Source organism: Capricornis sumatraensis, chromosome 4, assembly GCF_032405125.1.
Source record: "Capricornis sumatraensis isolate serow.1 chromosome 4, serow.2, whole genome shotgun sequence".
Classification (NCBI taxonomy): Eukaryota; Metazoa; Chordata; class Mammalia; order Artiodactyla; family Bovidae; genus Capricornis; species Capricornis sumatraensis.
In genome coordinates this window covers 145,134,281-145,140,926 of record NC_091072.1, presented here as the reverse complement: position 1 = coordinate 145,140,926, position 6,646 = coordinate 145,134,281, and the positions used below count along the sequence as shown (strand labels likewise).

At 44.2% G+C, this 6,646-nt stretch overlaps 1 pseudogene; it reads right to left on the bottom strand.

The window, feature by feature from the left end:
* Window positions 1-337: 337 nt before the first annotated feature.
* Window positions 338-2,092, bottom strand: LOC138079159 (negative elongation factor D pseudogene; annotated as a pseudogene).
* Between the last annotated feature and the right edge of the window lie 4,554 nt (window positions 2,093-6,646).

The following is a 6,646-nucleotide window of genomic DNA, read 5'->3' as shown; positions in this document are numbered from 1 at the left end:
TTATTTTTTGGACCCAAGTGCTTTATTTACACAGTAGAAAGCCAACACCAGAATGTACATTTTCCAACTGTACAGACTTTTATTTGTTCTTGGAAAATTAAAGCAATTACAATAATATGAAGTAAACAATCAGGCCTTGTGAAAAAAGCTAAGTTAACTTTGTTAAGATTGCTAACATTCCCTTTTTTTTTTTTTTAACAAAAGTTCTCTACCTCCTGCCACTAGAACCCATTTCCAAGGTGTTGACTGGGCCTCTCTTCACTAGTAGCTTCTGCCAAAGGATTCTCCACAGTGGGTCTGCTGGAATGTTCTGCTGTGGGTTTGGGGTTGCTCTGACTCAGTCCAGCAGCATGAAGTTAGACTGGCAGTGAGCTATGAACTCCATCACAGGGTCATGTTCACCCGCCCTTTTCAGGGTGCTAGCAATGCTGTCGTTTTCCAGGATGGGCAGGAAAAGCCTCACAAAGTCAGAGGTGTAGGGAGGGATGATCATATCCAGCACCTCGGTCACAAAGTAGCGGATGAGAGACAGGTCGGTGTCCAGCTTCTCCAGACACCTGCGGATGTAGGCAACCACGGGGAGCACATGGCCGCGACTCAGCAGGTGCACCATCCTGTCCAGGAGGGTCTTCTTCACCTCGAGCTGCTTCATGGCATCTAGCTCGGGGTACTTGGTCTCCAAGAGCTTGATCAGCAGTTGCAAGACGTGGGGGTGCAAGAGGGGATGGTAGGTGCTGACCTCATCCAGCAGGGCCAGGGGCACCAGAGTGGGGTGGGTGTGCTGTTCGAAGAACGTGGGCTTCGACACAGTCCAGTCCACCCACGTCAGCACACCCACTGCCACCACTGGAAATCTGATGCACCTATAGAGGGTGCCCAGCTCGGCCAGGAGCTCTCTTGCCCCTATGTTCTCAGCACAGCACAAACTGTGAACAGTTTCAATAGCCTTCGCCGTTGCCTTCAGCTCATCTTGATTGATGCTCAGGCGTTTGTTCTTCTTCCAGATCTCCACCACACTGGCCGCGTAGGCCAAGAGTTGGATATACTTGTGCTTATGGTCTGGGTTAATCCTGGCCCCAGGTTTAAAGAGCGATTGCATGAACAGGTCCAGGAAGGCGGGCACCCGGATGAGCTCGACAGGAGGCGGGTCCTTGCTGGTAACAAATAGGTTGTAGAGAACGGTGATGTCGGCTGGATTCAGGGCCCCCTTGGACAGCATGGCCCCCAGGGCCTGGCACAGCCTGGGGTAGGAGGCAGCTCTGCCCAGGGCAAGCGGGATGCGACTGGCATCATGGCCACTCTCCTGGGCAAAGCGCTGGACCTCCTGTGAGACCCTGCGCACTGCCCCACCCCGCTGGCCTTTCTGGGCCAGCACGGCCATCAGGACCTGAGCTAGCAGGTACGTGTGCTCCCCGTGGCACACCATCTTAGAAAACTGAGGCAGATTTTCTGCAAGGTGGGCTTCTCCTCCATCCAAAATGGTAGCTAGAGAGCTCCCGAGAACTCTAGAGAACACTTCCAGCTGCTGGCAGGCTGCCACCACGCCAGTGATCTCGCCTTGGTATCCTGCATCAGAAATGAGCTTGACCGTGAATTTCAGCATCAGACAGTCTGGGTGCACTTCCATCAGCCGGTAAACAAGATCCCTCCAGGTGGGATGTGCAATCATTTGTTCCAGCCAGGCGGGGGTCGCCCCTTCGTTTGTAAAGATAGAATCTGCTTTGCGGGGGTCAAAGTGTTGCATCACTAACTTCTTCAAGTGGTTTTCCACAGTTTCCTGAACCTGCACTGGTTCCACCCCGGTCTGAATGAGCCACTGGGCCAGCAGGTTGATGGTCTGGGCCACAGCTGTGTAGTTGTCTGATAAGAGGTGGATCACCTCCTCTGGAGACCCTCCTGCCTGGAAATATCTCATCAAAGTGTTGAAGACAGAGGGTTCCATGATATAATCTGGGGTAGAAAATTTCTGCAGGCATTCTTGCTGGACCTGGGCGTCTTCTTCTCCCAGCACACCATCTTCTGGCTGCTGGTCACCCCACTCGGCAGGGCTCCCAAATTCATCCTGGTCCATGCCCCTGGTGGCGCCAGGCATGGCCCCCACTGGACTCTTCCGAAGCTGCCTGTTTAGGAAGGGATAACAGGATTATGGTCACCTCTCTCTTCTTTTCAAGGCTTTGGTGTGTAAAACTGATGTTTCTTTTTCAAAAATGTTTATTAGTTTTTCTATTTGGCTGTACTGGGTCTTAGTTGGGGCATGCAGGACCTAGTTCCCTAACCAGGTAATGAACCCTGGCCCCCTGAGTTGGGAGCACAGAGTCTTAGCCACTGGACCATCACAGAGTCACCAAATGGATGTTTCTTGATAGGAATATGAATTTACTGATTAGATCATAGGAGGGCAAGTTTCTTCTGTCTACTCTTGGAATTGCAGTCTGATGTTCTGGAGGTCATTTCATTGGCCAGTTGAGATGCTTCTCTATGATGATCACGTGTTAAATTTATACTCTGATAAAATTACTATTTTCAAAAATTTGGAAAAACTTTACTTTCTCCAGGCAACTAATATACTCTCTCAAAGACTAATCACCTGTGTCTTTTAGCTCTGATACTCTAGAGAGTAATCAGTAATCCTTAATCAACTTTGACTCAAAACTAGTTACTATGCTCAAATAGTTCTTATTTTTTATACTATTGCTATTCAGTGAATCTTCCATTCAATTTGGACTTTTAAAATCAATTTTATTATTTTTGTTTTCTTTGTATTACATATTTATTCACTTCACTATAATTTGAGCACTTTTCTGTGTACCAGGCAATTGTCTGTATGTACAGTGAAAGGTTTAGGTTTTTTACTAAAAACAAAGGTAAGTTTGCATGGAAAAGTAACAGAAAATGGTTTCCTTTGAAAAAGATTATGCCTGTCAAGGGAGAATGGCTAGACGGGAGCCACCGGGGACAAGGGGGCACTAGGTGGACAGGTGTTCGTTAGGCTGGCAGTGGAGGTGGGCTTTAGGGAGTGGGAAGTGAGGGGGAATGGAGGACTGAGTGAGTACTTCATTCACTTTCTTCAACAGATTTTCAAAGATGAAGGCTTACATGAGGGGAGACAGAAGAAAACCAAAAACAAAAGGCTTGGTAACTTACAGGGAAATGGCCTTTGGGGAACAGGAGGACCACACGGAGCACACAAGCTCCTCAGTTGCGAGTTGATCCACAGTCTATCCCAGCTCCTGAAAAATAAGAAAACGAGCAGTTCAAACTCACATTGCTGGTAAGATTTGTGGTTAGGATCCACACTCAGCTCTGCCAAAGTAAAAGCCCTCATTTTTATACGGTGGAATAAAATGCAGCAGTAAAAAAAAAAACAAAAACCCTGAAACTCCAATACTTTGGCCACCTCATGCAAAGAGTTGACTCATTGGAAAAGACCCTAATGCTGGGAAGGATTGGGGGCAGGAGGAGAAGGGGACGACAGAGGATGAAAGGACTGGATGGCATCACCGACTCGATGGACATGTGTTTGGGTGGACTCCGGGAGTTGGTGATGAACAGGGAGGCCTGGCGTGCTGTTCATGGGGTCGCAAAGAGTCGGACACAACTGAGCGACTGAACTGAACTGAACTGAACAAAAATATGTGTGAAGTAGGACAATACACACCAACATGAAATGACATCCCAGCTATATTTGAGATAAATCAGATTAACACAGTAGAATAAGTTTCTTAAATTGAAAAACAGATCTGATGATTATTCACATAATCAGAGGGCTTCCCTGGGAAATTCTACTAACATTCAAATAATGGTTAAACCTTTCACAAACTCTCCCCAAGTACAGAAGAGCAAGAAAGACTTCCAGCTCACTCTAAGAGGCCAGTATTCATTATCCTGTGTTATCAGTTAGGGTCCTACTACAGAAACCGAACCCGTAGGAGATGTGTATTATGAGATTTCTCACAAGGAATTGGCTTACACGACTGAGGGAACGGTCTAGGCAAGCCTGAGATCCTTGGGGCAGCCTCAGAAAAGGCAGACTGGCGTTCTTTGGTACCAAGGATGCTACTCTCCACAGACAGAATGTATTCTCTTTAGGGAAACCTCAACTCAACTCTTAAAGCCTTCGTTAATTAGATCAGGCTAATTGGTTTATCAAGGATCATCTTGCTTCTTTAAAGTCAATTGATACAGATTGTAATTACATCAAAAAATACCTGAAATATAACTATATCCTCCAAGTTTCCACAAAACCACACCTTCGATGCCTGAGCCACACAGGGAATCCCAAGAAAGCTACTAATATCCTTTATGAATACAGGGGAAAAAATCTTAAACAAAACCCCCACAATCTGAATCAGGCAAGGTAAGGATTATACACCACGACTCAGCAGAATTTGTATCAGAATTGTGAGGTTGATTAGATTTATGAAACACAATCAGTGTAACATGTCAATAGAATAAGGGACAAAACCCATATCATCATCTCAACAGAGGCTGGAAAAACTGTTTCTAAAAGTTAAACATAGAGCTGCCATATAAGGAGTTGTGTCCGACTCTTGTGACCCCGTGGACTAAAGCCCACCAAGCTCCTCTGTCCGTGAATTTCTCCAGGCAAGAGTACTGCCATTTCCTTCTCCAGGAGATCTTCCCCACCCAGGGATTTAACCCCAGTCTCCTATATTGCAGGCAGATTCTCTACCAACTGAGCCACCTGAGAAGCCCTATGGCTCAGCCAGTCCTTTCAGATCGCATATGCAAGAGAAACGACAACCTAGCTCCACACAAAATACTTTTCAGGTGAACGTAGCAATGTTACTCACAATGGCCACAAGGTAGAAACACCCAAATGTCCATCAACTGATGAATGGATGAACAAAGCATGGTATACAGTGGAATGTTACCTAGTCATGAAGAGGAATAAAATACTAACTTGTGTTCAGCATGGATGAATCTTGAAAAGTTGCAAAGTGAAAGAATCCAGGTACAAGAGGTCATATATTATATCATCCACTTAAATGCAACAGTCAGTGTGGGCAAATTTGTAAAGATAGAAAATCAATTAGAGATTGTCAGGAAATAGTGTGGGGTGGGATGGAAAGTGTCTGCTAATAGACTCCTTTTAGAGTGATGAAATGCTCTGGAATTAGATAGTGGGGTGGCTGTACAGCATTGTGAATATGCTAACAAACTACTGAATTTTATACTTTAAAAGAGTGAATTTTATGGTTTGGACATTGTGTCCAGTTTTTTAAAGTGCTCACACAGTCCAGGAGTATAGACCAGATTTCAACTAAATTGCTTAGGCATATGAAACAATTATTTATATTTAAATAAGCTAACAATTATATTTTTTAAATTGCAACTTCAAATTTGTAGGATTCAAATAATTAGTTATAACTGTCATTTAATATAACTAATATGATTGGTTATATTAGTCTCCTCTGTCATTTCCATCCACCATATAGACAAACTAATTATTACCAGGTTTGGGAGGAAAAAACAAAACTCCATTGAATATCACAAGGCTCTTTTGCTATCACCCCATTTTTAACATTTCTTTTATAGGAAAACTCTTTTAAAAAGTTATTTGTCTTTGCTGTGTGGTGATCTTTTTTTCCTGCACATTCTCTCTTTAATTTACCCCAATCAAGCCTCACTTCCAACCTACATAGACCCCCAACCTGTGAAAGTCACAAATCCATGATCTTAACATTGCAAAAATCTAGTGATCATTTCCCAGCCCTCTCTTACTTGGAATATCTGGAGCTCTGTCCACCTTGAAAGGCTTTCTTCTCAGGGCTCCCAGGACCCAGTCCTCTCCTGAGATTCCCTCTTTGTCAGTGGCCGCTCCTTCCAAGTGTTCTTTGCTTCTTCTCCTTCTCTCTTCCTCTCTCCGACTGTGAACCTACTGCGTCTTGCAAGGTGACATCTCCAGAGCTCTGCAATCCTATATATACTGTCCAGGCATGAAAATCGAATCATAATGATTTTTTTTTACCACCCACACAGTGATTAGATCTGGATTTGAATCTTCAGCCTTGTATATCCAAAGTCCCAGCTCAGTATCCCTGCTTGAGTGTCTCATAGGTCATAAGTCAAACTTAAAACTCCCCGCCTCAATCCTGACGTCCAGCCCTGACCCTCTCAGGCCTCACAGCTTAAGTAAAGCCGATTCCATTAGTCCAGTTGATTGAGTCAAGAGCCTTAGTATTTCTGACTCCTCTCCTTTCTCTTGGTCCAAGCTCAACTTGTGAGAAGAAAATCTAACTTGGCCCCTTGCTGTTTCTAACTTCTGTTAACACTTTCCTTCCTGCATATGACCCAACAAGCCCACTCCTGAGTATATATGTGAATAAAAACATAATTTGAAAGGATATGTGTACCTGCATGATCATTGCTGCACTGTTCACAATAACTGGGACATGCAAGCAACCTATTCATAAATGTCCATTGACAGAGGAATGAATGATGAAGATGTAGGGCATATATATGATGGAATATTGCTCAGCCATAAAAAAGAACAAAACAATGCCATTTGCAATGATAGGGATGGACCTAGAAACTGTCATAATGAGTGAAGTAGGTCAGACAGAGAAAGACATATATACGATATTGCTAATACATGAAATCTAAAAAAAAAAAAAAGTGCAGA